This window comes from Stegostoma tigrinum, chromosome 1 (genome assembly GCF_030684315.1).
Source record: "Stegostoma tigrinum isolate sSteTig4 chromosome 1, sSteTig4.hap1, whole genome shotgun sequence".
Lineage (NCBI taxonomy): Eukaryota > Metazoa > Chordata > Chondrichthyes > Orectolobiformes > Stegostomatidae > Stegostoma > Stegostoma tigrinum.
Window position 1 is genome coordinate 176,320,587 of NC_081354.1, and position 16,468 is coordinate 176,337,054.

General features: G+C 43.8%; 1 protein-coding gene across 1 annotated transcript in view; it reads left to right on the forward strand.

Annotated features, from left to right (window-relative positions):
* Positions 1 to 13,590: 13,590 nt before the first annotated feature.
* Positions 13,591 to 16,468, forward strand: part of cdc25b (cell division cycle 25B) — a 44,162-nt gene continuing 41,284 nt past the window's right edge. The window contains exon 1 of the mRNA XM_059650367.1: positions 13,591 to 13,700. The gene's annotated coding sequence lies outside the window, so the exon portion shown is untranslated. The remainder of the gene's footprint in view (positions 13,701 to 16,468) is intronic.

Consider the following 16,468-nt stretch of genomic DNA (forward strand, 5'->3'; position numbering starts at 1 on the left):
TGTGGATTTTGCCTTGCTTTGGGCTGTGTAATAAACAGAAAATTATCTGATTAAAGATTTTATTTTAATTTACCCGGAGCATTTTATAATTAATTACCATTTCAAAGAAAAATAAGATGGGTGTGATTTGCTCTGAACTTCTTCCCTTTTCTGCTGTGAATTTTGTTTGCTAATTTAATCTGTTTTACCTGAGACAACATATTGGAGATTTCCTGAGCTGAGAGTTTCTCCAATAGACCCAGTGTCAGAGCGACAAGGAAGTGAGGTTTGTTTCACGTATTCATTTTGTGGGGTGTGGGTGTCGCTGGCTGGCCAGCATTTCTTACCCATCCCTAGTTGCCCCTGAGAAGGTGGTGATGAGCTGCCTTCTTGAACCAGTACAGTCCTCCTGCTGTGGCGTGACCCACAATGCCATTAGGGAGGGAATTCCAGGATTTTGACCCAGTGACAGTGAAGGAATGGCAATATATTTCCAGGTCAGGATGGTGAGTGGCTTAGAGGAGAACGTCTTGGTGGTGATGTTCCCATGTTTTTGCTGCCCTTGTCCTTCTTGACAGGAGTGGTTATAGGTTTGGAAGGTGCTGTCTAAGGATGCCTCATAATTTGTGAATGCATATCTTTTGGATGGTACACAAAGCAGTCTGCTACAGTGCTGCACGGAGTCAGTGATAAGGTGGCAGGTGGGATCAAACGTTATCCACTTCAATTTCTGTTAAATGATAACTGATAACATATTGATAGTAGGGAATTCAGCAATGGACTGCCATTGAATGTCAAGGTCTGATTGTTAGGTTATTCGCAGATGGTCATTGCCTGACATGAATACTACTTGTCACCAGCTGAAACCAGGTTATTGTCCACCACGTCTCCTGCATTTCCTGCAACACATCCCTCACACCCCGCCCTCGCCACAACCGCCCCCAGAGGATCCCCCTCGTTCTCATATACCACACCATCAACCTCCGGATACAACGCTTCATCCTCCGACACTTCCGCCATCTACAATCCGACCCCACCACCCAAGACATTTTTCCATCCCCACCTTTGTCTGCCTTCCGGACTCTCGGCGACTCCCTTGTCCGCTCCACACTCCCCTCCAACCCCACCACACCCGACACCTTCCCCTGCAACTGCAGGAAGTGCTACACTTGCCCCACACCTCCTCCCTCGCCCCTATCCCAGGCCCCAAGATGACCTTCCATATCAAGCAGATGTTCACCTGCACATCTGCCAACGTGGTATATTGTATCCATTGTACCCGGTGTGGCTTCCTCTACATTGGGGAAACAAAGCGGAGGCTTGGGGACCGCTTTGCAGAACACCTCAGCTCGGTTCTCAATGAACAACTGCACCTCCCAGTCACGAACCATTTTAACTCCCCCTCCCGTTCCTCAGATGACATGTCCATCATGGGCCTCCTGCAGTGCCACAATGATGCCACCCGAAGGTTGCAAGAACAGCAACTCAAATTCTGCTTGGGAACCCTGCAGCCCAATGGTATCAATGTGGACTTCACAAGCTTCAAAATCTCCCCTTCCCCCACTGTATCACAAAACCAGCCCAGCCTGTCTCCGCTTCCCTAACCTGTTCTTCCTCTCACCCATCCCTTCCTCCCACCTCAAGCCGCACCTCCATTTCCTACCTACCACCTTATCCCGCCTACTTGACCTGTCCGTCTTCCCTGGACTAGCCTATCCCCTCCCTACCTCCCCACCTATACTCTCCTCTCCACCTATCTTCTTTTCTCTCCATCTTCGGCCCGCCTCCCCATCCCTCCCTATTTATTCCAGTTTCCTCTCCCCATCCCCCTCTCTGATGAAGGGTCTAGGCCTGAAACGTCAGCTTTTGTGCTCCTGAGATGCTGCTTGGCCTGCTGTGTTCATCCAGCACCACACTTTGTTATCTTGGATTCTCCAGCATCTGCAGTTCCCATTATCACTTATTGACCAGGCCTTTCTGTGTTTGGGAATGGACTGCTTCAGTGTCTGAGGTTTCATGCAACCATCGACCAACATCTTCCTTTGTGCCAGGTATGATGTCAACCTGAGATTACCCCCTGATTTTCCCATTGACATTGGTTAAGCCACTTTTGAAATCATTCGTTCAGCTCTGGTCTTCCTGCTAATAGGAAGGATGTTGCATAACTTGAAAGCATTCAGGAAAGATTTACAAGGATGTTGCCAGGGTTGGAGGGTTTGAACTAAAGGAAGAGTTTGAATAGACTGGGGCTATTTTCTCTGGGGCATTGGAGATTGAGGGGTGACCTTATAGAGGTTTATAAAGTCATGAGGAGCATGGATAGGATGAGTTAAGGTCTTTTTCCTGGGGTGGGTAATCCAAAACTAGAGGGCATAGGTTCAAGGTGAGAGGGGAATGATTGAAAAGGGATCTAAGGGGCAACTAGTTCACACAGAGGGTGTTGCATATATGGAATGAGCTGCCAGAGGAAGTGATGGAGACTGGTACAATACCAACATTTAAACGGTATCTGGATATGTATATGAATAGGAAGAGTTTAGACAGCTATGGGCCAAATGCTGGCAAATGGGATTAGATTACTTTAGAATATCTAGTTGGCATGGACGAGTTGGACCAAAGAGTTTGTTTCCATGCCGCACAGCTCTATGATTTGATGACACCAGATTTGCTAGGTCTCCTTGATGCCACACTCATTTGAATGTTGTCTTGATGTCAAGGGCTGTCACTCTCACCTCATCTCTGGAATTTTTTGCCCATATTTGAATCAAGGGTATAATGAGATCAGGAGCTGAGCAACCCTGGGAGAACCCAATCTGGGCATCACTGAGCAGATTATTGCTGAGCAAGTGCTGCTTGATCGCACTGTTCATAACACTTTCCAACACTTTACTGATGATTGAGAGGAGCCTGATAGGGCAGTAATTGGATGGTTTGGATTTGTCCTGCTTTTTGTGCCCAGGTCACACCTGGGCAATTTTCCAGATTGTTGTAACTGTACTTGAGCTTGGCGAGATAGCGCAATACGTTTTGGAGCACAAGCTTTCAGTACTATTACCAGAATATTGTCTGGGCCCATTGCTTTGCAGTATCCAATGCCTACATCTGTTTCTTGGTATAACTTGGAGAGAATCAAACTGGCTGAAGACTAGTATCTGCTGGGGACCATTGGAGGAGGCCAAGATGGATCATCCACTCGACAATTCTGGCTGAAGATAGCCATGAATGCTTCAGCTTTATGTTTTGCACTGATGTGCTGGGCTCCCCCATCATTGAGGATGGGGATATTTGTGGAGCCTCCTCCTCCTGTAAGTTGTTGATCATTCACCACCATACACAACTGGATGTGGCAGGACTGCAGAGGTTAGATCTGATTCAATGGTTCCAATTGATTAAATAAATTTTCATTGACTCCCTTAATGATTGTTCAGCTGGCCATTTTTAGTGGGTGTTTCATTATTGCCAGTGTAAGATTTTGAGCTAAATGTGTGTTAAATCTATGTTGCAGCTTATTCCCCTATCTATTTTTTAAACTAAAGTGTTCTATCAAGCCAGGATACCCTTATCCCAATGAATAAATAAAGGATATCTGTCTCAACAAGGGTGTAACTCTTTGTTGCATTGGTTACATAGGCTAACAGATAGAAAACCTCAAAGTGTATCATCAATTATTCCAGTCTTTTAGTAAGATGTCTTTGCTTTGAATATTGCTTACATCAGAGCAGTGTTAGGCCATTCAAGCTGCTCCTCCATTCAGTTAGATAAAAGGTCAAATCTCCACCCATCTGTAATCTCCCCAACCAGCAAAAATACTAGGACACATGACTAAAAAGACCATAAAAAACATTTCAATGCTGAATTTAAATTACGAACCATTCTGCCTTTGCTCTTCTTCTCTTGCTGGGAGCAACAATTTTGCTCATGTTTTTTGGCTGGGGTTGACTTCCCTGTCAATGATTCCTCAGCTCCCAAAACTTTTTCAATCATTTTTCAAACATTTTACACAATTGGTCTACAAAACAATTATGCTTAGTTACTGCTCAGTGTTCACAGTTCCAATGGAAGTCATGCACATCAAACCAATTGCTGTGTTTGATCTGATGTTATTAGAGTTATAGAATCATAACAAGGAGGTGATAGCCTAGTGGTAATATCACTGGACTGTTAATCAAGATACCCAAATAATATTCTGGGGACGTGGGTTTGAATCCCACTGTGGCAGATGGTGGAATTTGAATTCGATAAATATCTGGAACTACGAGTCTAATGATGCCCATGAATCCATTGTCAAATGTTGGGGAAAAACTCATCAGGTTCACTAATGTCCTTTAGGGAAGGAAATTGCCATCCTTGCCTACATGTGACTCCAGACCCACAGCAATGTGGTTCGCTTGTAACCACCTTCTGAGCAATTAGGGATGGGCAATGATTCCTGCCTGGCCAGCAATGCCCTCATCTCGTGAATGAATCAAGAAAAAAAAAATCATACAGTCATACAGCATAGAAACAGACCCTGCAGTCCAACTAGTCCATAACTGTCATGTTCCCAAACTAAACTAGTCTCACCTCTCTGCATTTGGCACATATCCCTCCACACATTTCTTATTCATGGACTTATCTAAATGTCTTTTGAATGTTGTGGCTTTACCCACATTCATCACTTCCTCTGGATGGTCATTTCACACATAAACCACTCTCCGTGTAAAATAGTTGCCCCTCAATCCCCCACCCTAGGGAAAAGACACCTACATTTCACCTTGCAGGATCATTTTGCAGACAGAATGTAGGTGTTCCACAAAGTCATCACCCAGCCTGCACTTCATTTCCCACGTGGAAGGAGTGGAAGGGTGGATGAGCTAGTTCATGGACGATACGAAGGTGGGTCACGTTGTGATCAGTGCGGAGGGCTGTTCTAGGATACAAAGGGACATTGATAGGATGTAGAGTTGGGCTAAGAAGTGGAGAAGAAGTTTAACCCTGAAAAGTGTGAGGTGATTCATTTTGGAAGGACAAACTTGAAAGCAGAATATAGGGTTAATGGAAAGATTCTTGCCAGTGTGGAGGAGCAGAGGGATATTGGGGTTCATGTCCACAGTTCCCTGAGAGCTGGCACCCAAGTAGGTAGAGTTGTTAAGACAGAAAATGGTGTGTTAGCTTTCATTAATAGAGGGATTCTGGATGTGAGTTTGCTCGCTGAGCTGGAGGGTTAGTTTTCAGACGTTTCATCACCATTCTAGGTAACATCATCAGTGAGCCTCCGATGAAGTGCTGGTGTTATGTCCCGCTTTCTATTTATCTGTTTAGGTTTCCTTGGGTTGGTGATCTCATTTCCTGTTCTTTTTCTCAGAGGATGGTAGATTGCCTCCAAATCAACGTGTTTGTTGATGGAGTTCCGGTTGGAATGCCATTACTCTAGGAATTCTCGTGCGTGTCTCTGTTTGGCTTGTCCTAGGATGGATGTGTTGTCCCAATCAAAGTGGTGTCCTTCCTCATCTGTATGTAAGGATACTAGTGATAGTGGGTCATGTCGTTTTGTGGCTAGTTGATGTTCATGTATCCCGGTGGCTAGCTTCCTGCCAGTTTGTCCAATGTAGTGTTTGTCACAGTTTTTGCAAGGTATTTTGTAGATGACGTTCGTTTTGCTTGTTGTCTGTATAGGGTCTTTTAAGTTCATTAGCTGCTGTTTTAGTGTGTTGGTGGGTTTGTGGGCTACGTTGATGCCAAGAGGTCCGAGTAGTCTGGCAGTCATTTCGGAAATGTCTTTGATGTACGGGAGAGCGGTTATGGTTTCTGGGCCTGTTTTGTCTGTTTCTTTTGGTTTGTGGCTGAGGAATCGGCAGACTGTGTTCATTGGGTACCCGTTCTTTTTGAAAACGCTGTATAGGTGATTTTCTTCTGCTCTGCATAGTTCCTCTGTGCTGCAGTGTGTGGTGGCTCATTGGAATAATGTTCTGATGCAGCTTCATTTGTGGGTGTTGGGATGTTTGCTCCTGTAGTTCAGTATTTGGTCTGAGTGTATTGTTTTCCTGTAGACGCTGGTTTGAATAGAGGGATTGAGTTCATGAGCCGTGAAGTTATGCTCCAGCTATACAAAAGCCTGGTTTCAGCCACATCCAGAGTATTGTGTCCAGTCCTGGTCACCACATTACAGGAAAGATGTGGAGGCGTTGGAAAAGGTGCAGAGGAGATTTGCCAGGATGTTGCCTGGAATGGAGGGAAGGTCTTACAAGGAAAGGTGAGAGAGCTACGGCTTTTCTCTTGAGAACGACGAAGGATGAGAGGTGATTTGATACAGGTGTACAAAATGATCTGAGGTATAGACAGAGTAGATAGCCAGAGACTTTTTCCTAGGGTGAAAGTAGCTATAATGAGGGGGCATAGTTTTAAAGTGAAAGGCGGTAGATATCGGGGAGACATCAGAGGTAGGTTCTTTACTCAGAGAGTGGTAGGGAATGCATTGCCGGAGAGGGTAGTGGAGTCGGCCTCATTAGGGGCGTTTAAGAGGCTATTAGATAGGCATATGGATGATAGTATAGGCTAGGGGTGGAAGTTAGATAGACCTTAGGATTAGGGTCAAAGTTCGCACAATATCATGGGCTGAAGGCCCTGTACAGTGCTGTACTGTTCTATGTTCTATGTGTCTCTTCCTTCCCACAACAGCAGTAGGGTCTCTCACTTACCTCCCCACCAACATCCACTATTTCCGCCACCTCCAACAAGATTTAACTACACCTCCACCAACCACCCCCAGCACTCCTTCCCCCTCCACCGTCCCCAAACCTTGTCGGCCTCCTTCAGGAACCATTCCGTCTGGGAATGATCCACTCCTCTTCTACTCCCCTCTCACCCCAGGGCACTTTCCTCTGCAATAGCCCATTTACTGCCTCTGTCCTCACTGTCCAAGGCCCCAGACACAACTTCCAGGTGAAGCACTGCACTAGACACAATCTTGTCTACCGTGTTCGCTGCTCACAATGTTGTCTCCTCTACATTGTGGAGACAAAGCGCAGACTGGGTGATGGTTTTGCATGACACCTATGCTCTCTCCACAGAAATAACCCTGAGCTTCCAGTTGCCTGCCCCTTCAGCACACCACCATGGCTAACATCTCTGTCTCGGGATTGCTGCAGTGATCCAGCAAAGCCCAGCCTAAACTGAACAAATAACACCTCACCTTCCACTTGGGGACAATGCCACTATCAGGACTCAACAATTTTAGAGTATGAACACTATGCTGGTGTAATGTCCCGCCTTCTATTTATAAATAGAAAGCGGGACATAACACCAGCGCTTCATCGGAGGCTCACTGATGATGTTACCTAGAATGGTGACAAAACGTCTGAAAACTAACCTTCCAGCTCAGCGAGCAAACTCACATCCAGAAAGAACCTGGGACTAGGGGGTCACCTTCTAAGAATTAGTGTTTACCACTTTAAAACAGAAATAAGTCAGTATTTTTTTTCTCTGAATGTTGTCAATCTTTAGAATGCTCTTCCTGAAAAGCAGACAGAAGCAGATTCCTTGAATGTTTTTAAATCATTGTGAGATTGATTCCATAGGAAATGTAGGAAGAGGAGTAGGCTATTTAGCCCCTTGAGCCTGTTCTGCCATTTAATGGCCTAACTCCATTTTCCTGCCTTGGGTCCATATCCTGTAATACCTTTGCTTAACAAAAAAAACCCATTTCCAATTTAAAACTAACAACTTCCCCAGCATCCACCGTTGTTTGTGGAACAGATTACCAAACCTCTACCAAGCTTTGTGCGTAGATGCGCTTCCTAATATCACTCTTGAATAGTCTGGCCCTAATGTTGAGATTATACCCCCTAGTTCTAGATCTCCAACCAGTAGAAATAGTTTATCTTGATCTACCCTGTCCTCTTCTGTTAAGTGAGGGGTGAACACTTATTGAGGGAGGTGGGAATGCAGATTTGAGGTTGCAACCAATCAGCCATGACCTTATTGAATGGTGCAGCAGCCACGAAGGGCTGAATGACCTGCTCTTTGTTCATACCTTTGTCTGTCTGTTTGTCTGGTATTCACAGAGCAGGAGTAGCTGACTGTAATGCAAATTCTTGTATCCGTTTCTGCCACAATGCTGTCACAGGTGTAGTGCTTATGGTGTTGTTGTCCTAGATATGATTCAGAGTCACATGCAGGAGTTTTTTTCCCTCTTAACTACAATAACAACCAAGTGCATAACATTTCCACAGCAGTGGAAGCAGTGATTTGGCAAATAGACCAGCTAAGTTGGTGTTCAAAGAAGTATTTTGATCTTTGTAGGCACTTAAATGTTTAGCCTGGTGACTCTGTATCCTAACCTCTCACAACCTAAGTAAAACTTTGCCAGGAGGAGCAATCACAGTTGCACACGCTGTTGCTGACTTTTTCCCTGTTTGTAAGAGTGTGAACCATTGGAGTGAAACTTTGGTCTCCACACCCACAACTCCATCCCATGGGCTTCCTCAAGGTGAAGTAGCTGGGCTTGTCAATACAGCTTCAGTATTACAGTATGTATGAAACAAGAGGCGCAATCTCACACTCAATCTCCGCTACCACTAAGGGAAACTCAAAGGAAGCAAACTCGCTCACAGTGGGACCGCTGCCAGGATAGTTCAGAGGCTGAGAGATTGACATGTTTTTAAAATTGCTGCCAGGGATGCATACATATTCGCTCTGGACACTGTTAGAGGCTGGTCTCTTTTTATTCGATTACTGATCTCCTTAATCTCTAGCACTTCCAGGTTGTCCTTATTGTGGAGTAACCCTCTCTAGCTCTCTCTGGTACTGTAATCCTCTATTTACACTTATTAGATATCGAATACAACTCTGTAGTGCAGCCTCCACAGTTCCTCTAATGCTCTACACTGCTTTGATTAGAACAGAGTAATATCATCAGTCAGATAACTGTCATTTTTATGTTCCATCATACAACACTCAGGGCCAGCAGATGCCTGGTTAGCAGCCCAATGTAGAAACTACTTGTGTATTAGATTTTATCTTACCCAGTCCCGCAAGCGAAGCATTAGCTGCTTATGGTAAAAGGACACACATTATCATGGGTGGCTTTAATCTGCATAGAAACCGGAAAAGTTTGATTGGCAATCATAGTCTGGATGAGGAGCTTTCCAGTGAAAACAATCCTAGTCTTTTTAACCTTTCATCATAGCCAATGCCCTCAATAATGGGCAATATCCTGGTGAGCATTCTCTGCACTCTCTCCAAAGCTTCCACATCCTGCATGTAACATCCTTCCAAAACTGCACATAATACTCCAAATGCAGCCTAACAAGGGTTTCATATAGCTGCAGCTTGGGTTTGCCAACTCTAATACTCCATCCCCGGCTGATGAAGGCAAGCATGCCACGTGCCTTCTTAATTGCTTTAGCCAACTGTGTTGTGTCTTTAGGGAACTGTGGACCTGCACATCCAGATCTGTCTGTATGTTAATGTCCCAAAGGGCTCTGCCATTAAGAGTAGGATTCACACCTACATTTGATCCTAAAAAATGTGTCACCTCACATTTGTCTGGATTAAACTCCATCTGCCCTTTCTATGCCCAAGTCACCAATCTATCTTTATCCTGTTCTATCCTTTCACAATTATTGGCACTATCAACAACTCCTCCAATCTTTGTGTCATCACAACTTACTAATCAGACTACATTTTCCTCCAGGTTATTTATATACACTATAAACAACAGAGGACCTGGGCCTGATTCCTGTGGAACACCACTAGTTACTAATCTTCATTCTGAAAAACACCCTTCCACCGTCTTCTATGACTAAGCCATTTTTGTATCCACCTGGCCAGCCGACATCCAATTCCCACGTGATTGTAGTTTTTGAATAAATCTGCCACGTGGGACTTTATCAAATGCCTTACTAATGTCCATATTAACTACAGCCACGGCTCTTCTCTCATCAATTATCTTCATTAGCTCATCAATATATTCAATCAAGTTGGTGAGACATGACCTTCCCCATATGAAATCATGCTGTCTGTCGCTGACTATTTCATTTCCAAAGTCCTCAAATTGCTACCCTGGTAGTCCTGCTTTTTATCTCCCTACCTAACTCCCTGAATTGTCCTCACAGGACCTCTCCCCTTTTCCTACCAATGTCACTTGTCTGTCTGTTTACTCTCACATTTCAGGATGTCCTGTACCTGCTCAGACATCCAGGACCCTGGCACCAGTGATGCAACACACCATCTTAGAGTCTTGTTCATGGCCACAGAAATGCCTGTCTGTGCCCCTGACTATCAAGTCACCTGCTCCTATCACTCACCTGGACTTTGCCCAGCCCTGCTCTACAGCAAAACCAGTTGTGGTGCCACAGGTCTGGCTATAGGTAGTACTATCTCCTGAGAGCCTGTACCCCCAACAGTATCCAATACGGTATACCTATTTGAAAGGGGAATATCCAAAGGAGACTCCTGCACTACCTGCCTGCCAGTCCTGGTAATCACCCATCTCTATCTGGACCTGTAACCACCTCCCTAAATCTAGTGTCTGTCACTCTCTCTGCCCACTTGTATGCACCATAGAGATGTACAGCATGGAAACAGACCCTCTGGTCCAAATAGTCCATGCTGACCAGATATCCTAAATTACTCTAGTCTCATTTGCCAGCATTTAGCCCATGTCCCTCTAAACCCTTCCTAATCATATACCAATCCAGATGCCTTTTAGATGTCATAATTGTGCCAGCCTTCACCACCACATCTGGCAGCTTATTCCATATATGCATCATCCTCTGTGTGAAAAAGATGTCACTTAAGTCCCTTTCAAAGTTTTCTTCTCTTACCTTAATCCTATGCCCTCTAGTTTTGGACTCCCCTAGCCTGGGAAAAAGACCTTGGCTATTCACGCTCTATAAAGCCCCTCCTGATTTTATACAATGCTGTAAGGATTCTGCTCCGGGGGAAATAGCCCCAGCCAATTCAGCCTCCCCATATAACTCAAACCCTTCAATCCAGGCAACATCCTTGTAACTCTGCCCAGGAGTGTAAGAAACTACAGTAGGTGGTGAGCACAGCCCAGATCATCACAGAAGCCAACCTTCCATCCATGGACTCCATTTCCACAGCTCGCTGCTGCGGAAAGGTATCATCAAAGACCCATCACACCCCGGTAATGGCCCCCTACAACCTCTTCTGTCAGGCAGAAAATACAGAAGCTTGAACACATGCACAAGCAGGTTTAGGAACAGCTTCTTCCTGGCCATTATCACACTGATGAATGGACTCTCTAGCCTCAGATAACACTGATATATCTAACATTGATCTCACCTAGCGCGTGCCTGTGTAATGTAGCCTGTATGCCTCTGCCAAGATTTTTATAACATTTGGTCTGTACATCCTTGCTTACTATAATCTGCCTGCACTGCTCATTAACAAAGCTTTTCACTGTATTCCAGCACGTGTGATAATAAGTCAAGTAATCAATCAATCAATCAAGCTTTACAACATCCTCCTAATAGCAGGGAGACCAGAATGGCACACAGTATTACAAAAGTGGCCTAACCAATGTCCTGTAGAGCCACAACATGACCATCAAACTCCTATACCCAATTCACTGACCAATAAAGGCAAGCATACCAAATGCCCTCTTCACTATCCCGTCTACCAGGGATTCCACTTTCATGGAACTATGAACCTACACTCCAAGGTCTCTGTTCAACAACACTCCCCAGGACCCTACCATTAGGTGCATATCAGGGCTTTACCATTAAGCGTATAAGTCCTGCCCTGATTTGCCTTACGAAAATGCAACATCTCACAATTGCCGAGCTCCCCAGACCTTCCCTATATGTGTGCTATAAGTGTCAGATTCAGTTTGATTTGAATAAATATTGTTATACCTGGTGTTAGAGGCAAGATTGAGACATTAAAATTAAGGGGAAGAGGACATCCATGAAAGTGGAGAGGGATTCCTTGACATTACAGTAACATGCTGGTCTAATAATCCAAAACTAATGTTCTGGAAACATGAGTTCAAATCCCAAGGCAGAATTCAAACCATTGTCGGAGGGGCAGAGAAGGGCTAGTACTAATGACCAACTGACTCAGAAGTGAGTGCTAATAAACAAACCAAGCTGCCACTGTCCACTTCACCTGACGAAGGAGCAGCGCTCCAAAGGCTTGTGATTTCAAATAAACCTGTTTGACTATAACCTGGTGTCGCGTGACTTCTGACACTGCCCTACTTGGAAAGTGGTGTTCTGAGGAATGTGAAGAGGAAATGTTAGTTCAGACAAGGTCACAAATCTCGGTGTGGCTGTTTGTTTGCTGGAGCACCCTTGTTTGTTAAGCATCTGCAAATGACATTATATGTTTGAAAGGGACCGGAAATCGGCAGCTGGCTGATGAGTTGTTCTTTCTCATCCCTGGGAGGCCTGCATTCCTGAAATTTAATAGCTTGTCTGACAAGTTACACTGTTTCAATTCAAAGAGTTTCTTCAATGTTTTTGTTGACATTTTTCTCGGGTTTTGTTGTTTTTAACCTGTTGCTCTTCTTTCTGATCAGGACCTCCCATGTTTGTGTACATATCCTATTTTCCTTTATTCATTCACGGGATGAGGGCATCACTGGCTAGACAGCATCTATTGCACATCCCTAATTTCCCCGAGAGGACAGTTAAGAATTAACCACATTGCTGGGGATCTGGAGTCACATGTAGGCCAGACCAGGTAAGGCTGGCAGTTTCCTTCCCTAAAGGACATGAGCAAACCAGATGGGGATTTCCCTGACAATCGACAATGGATTCATGGTCATCATTAGATTCTTAATTCCAGATAGTTATTGAACTCAAATTCCACCATCTGCCATGGTGGAATTTGAACCCAGGTCCACAGAACATTATCTGGATCTCTGGATTAACAGTCCAGCAATAGTACCACTAAGCCATTGCCTCCATGCCTGTGTGATAGTCTGATACTTATAACTTATCAGGTTTGTGGCAATTTAGAGTCGGCATTATTTCAGTAGAAATACCAAACAGACAATAAAATCAGAAATATATAATAGCAGGTGATTCTGCTCATTAGTTTGTGCCAGCTACTTCCTTCAGTGATCAAATGTTAGGAGAACATTTTCACAGCAATTCCTGTACTTTCTTCAGCTATTCTCATTGAATGACACAATATTTCTGACTCTATCAATTGCCAGAGTAAAACATCGTCTGCCAGTCGCTCCTCACTCTTACTGAAAGCAAGTTAATGTTTCATATGAGGGTCCCAACTTCAGAACTTTGACTAAAATGAGCCTTGCAAGTTTTTTTTTATAAAGGTGTAATCAGGAGAAACTGATGATTGCAAGGAATTAGGAAGGGTCAGACATCCTTTGACTCTCGCAGCTGGCTCTGGGGGAACTGTATCAGTGTTAAGGGCTCTCCACATGTAAATGAAAGGGTGACTTGGTGATGGGATACAGGCCTCTGTGGAGTTATTTCAACAGCAATGAGAGTAAAGCACATCCTGAAGAAACTCAGTTGCAACCGTTATCTTTGAGTAGGGGTAAACTTTCCTTGCACTGTGCTATTATTTGGGACTTGTTTGATCCTGCTGTCAAAGACTGGGCCCAGTATGTGAAAAGTATGTTGTATTTTTTTCCAGGCAAACTACATTGAGGCAGAGGAAAAGCAATGAGTAATTCGTCTGACTGCTTGTGAGCCCGGAGCTTTTTTTGGTTATTTGGAACCTAACTTTCCCTGAAGCACTAGGTACGAAAACCTTTCAAGAGTTGATGGATTGAGTTCAGGAATATTACCCCAAATCTCCTCTAATTCTAAGACTCTATTGTTTTTACTCAGCGATTCAAGTACCAGGAGAATCTGTGGATTTTTGACTTGGTTAAGATGACTGGCAAAGGTATCCGACTTTAGTTTAACCCTTAATGAGATGCTGAGAGACTGTTTGGTATGAGGGATTAATGATGTAACCATGGAACAGCGCCTACCAGCTGAAGGCCAACTGGACTTCAAACAGACACTACAACTGGCTTTATTTTTGGAAAATGCGGCAATAAAGAACACTTGAGTTACAGGGCATTCTGATGGAATTCCACCATCTGCCGTGGCAGGATTTGAGCCCAAGTCCCCAGAACATTATCTGGGTCTCTAGATTAACAGTCTAGTGATATTACCACTAGGCCTTCACCTCCACGTCTGTGTGATAATTTGATATTTATAACTTATTACATTTGTGGCAAGTTAGAACAGGCATTATTTCAGAATAAATAGCAAACAGATAATAGAATCAAAAATACATAATAGCAGGTGATTCTGCCCATTGGTCTGTGCCAGCAGTTGAGCGAGCTTGGGAACACTACCTGAGTGAATACAATTGCATAGCCTCATTCAGGATATATCCTGAACAGCGGGAGTCTAGATCAGCCACAGCAAAACCCCAAAACAAAACCAAGCCTTGGCCAAGCAGTCAAAATTTTCTTCAGGATCTGGGCCAGAAAGCCATTGCAGTTGCTGCCAGTATGTGGGCTTGACAGCAAAATAGTTCCACTAGACCTAAATGGGGTAAGATAACTCATAGGCCGGCATCCAGGAGAGAGCACACCCTGGAAAGTCCACCTACATCTGGTTTGTAACAGTTAAATAGCTTAGCAATATCCAAATTTGAACCAATCAAAATAAATGTCTGATTAAATGGCCACCCCATTCTAATGGAGGTCAATACCAGATCGATTGTATCAATAATCATAAAACCAGTCTTTAACAAACTTTGCTCTGGAATCCAATTCTCAAGTTTGTGCAAGGCCTCAGGTAGATTGAGAACCTATACCAGGGAACCTTTACTGATTAAGGGTACAACTTCAGTTCTGTTATGAGAAGCAGCTGGTTCAGTTACTGCAATTTATAGTTAAAGGTTCAGGCCCAAGCTTGATGGGACAAAGTTGGTAGAGGAAGGTTCACCTAGATTGGTTCAACATTTTTTCATTGGAAAATGGCTGCCTGAGTGAACTCCTAATTAAATTCCCAGGATTTTCAGGAATGTCTAGGGACTATCAAGGCTGCCAAAGGCACCTTGCATGTTGACCAGGAAGCAATTCCATGATTCTGCAAGGCCTTGTGAAGGTTCCTAATTATTTATTGGACCACCCCTCATGCAAGTGGAGGGACAGCTCCACCAGAGTTGCTGATGGGGAGAAAGACTCCGCTCCAAGTTAAATCGGACCTTTCCAGACCTGGGGCAAGGATGAAATGGCATCAGGAATGCCAATGCCAGAAACAAGACTAAGCTAAGCAAGCGACGCGATTTACTTCAGGGATAAATTTTAACAGAGGAACCACAGGAAGGACCGTGCAAGGGTAAGAAGCATGGTTTGACATGAGGTCAGATCCAGTGACATATGAAGTTCAGATAGGTGCCATGGTCCCAACCAAGCATGTGAGCCATTTGAAAGCTGTGAACTCTCAAACGGTGCGGGAACAAAACATGCTCAGCTCCTCAAACAGTCAGAACCTGTGGGTTCTCCATCTCTGCCAAACATTGAAAACGCCTCGGGATTTGAGAATGGACACAGTAGATGTTGCCACTTCAATATCTTTGACACTTGTAGAAGAGAATGAATTTCTTCTGAGACACTCCAGGTGCAAGAGGCAAGCTGCCCTGTGTTAAACACTGCTGGTATCAGAGCAGAATTGGCGGGACCTGACTTGGTGCTAAAATAGAACTACAGAAAAAAATAGAATTAGCCTATATCCTCGGAATCAGGAGTGATGTAGTGATTATAACAGGTTTAACCAGTTGGACCTCATAGAGTATGAGTTCCCTGATTGGGCCTGTTAATCTGGTCCAAACAGGAAGCCCTGGCTGACAAATACAAACAAAATTGACAGACATTCTCCAAATACGAGAGCTGCATCAGTGTTAAGGGCTTTCCACATGTACCTAATGGATGACTTGGTGATGGGATGTCAGTCTCTGTGTAATTATTTCAAATAGGAATGGGATTAGGCCATTCAGTCAATCGAGTCTCTTCCACTATTTAATATGATCATAACTTTAATGCCTATTACTCAAATTAAGCCTAAAAACTTGAACACCATTGTAAATCAAACATTTAGCAATCACTACTTTAAATATATTCAAAGACTGAGCTTCCACAAACCTTTGAGTACAGAATTCCAAAGTTTCACAACACGTTTAGTGACAAAAATTCTGCTCTCGGTGCTTCACCAACTCTTAGAAAGCACCACAGGGCATTTGTTTGAAAATGGTCTCTGGGCCCGAAATGTTGAATCTGCAGATGCTGAGATTCTCCAGCTATTTGTTTTTGTTTCAGATTTGCAGTGTATGTGGTTTTTTTGCATTTGTTTACTTGAAAGGTGTAATTTAAAGTAGTCAAAAAACTTTTATTTATTGGATAAAGCAAAGTAGTAACATTTTAAAATAAAAAAGCTGTTAAAGAAATGGTTAAGAGTTATAATATGGTAACTCATTTCAAAATGTAAGGAAATGTTTACAAACATTG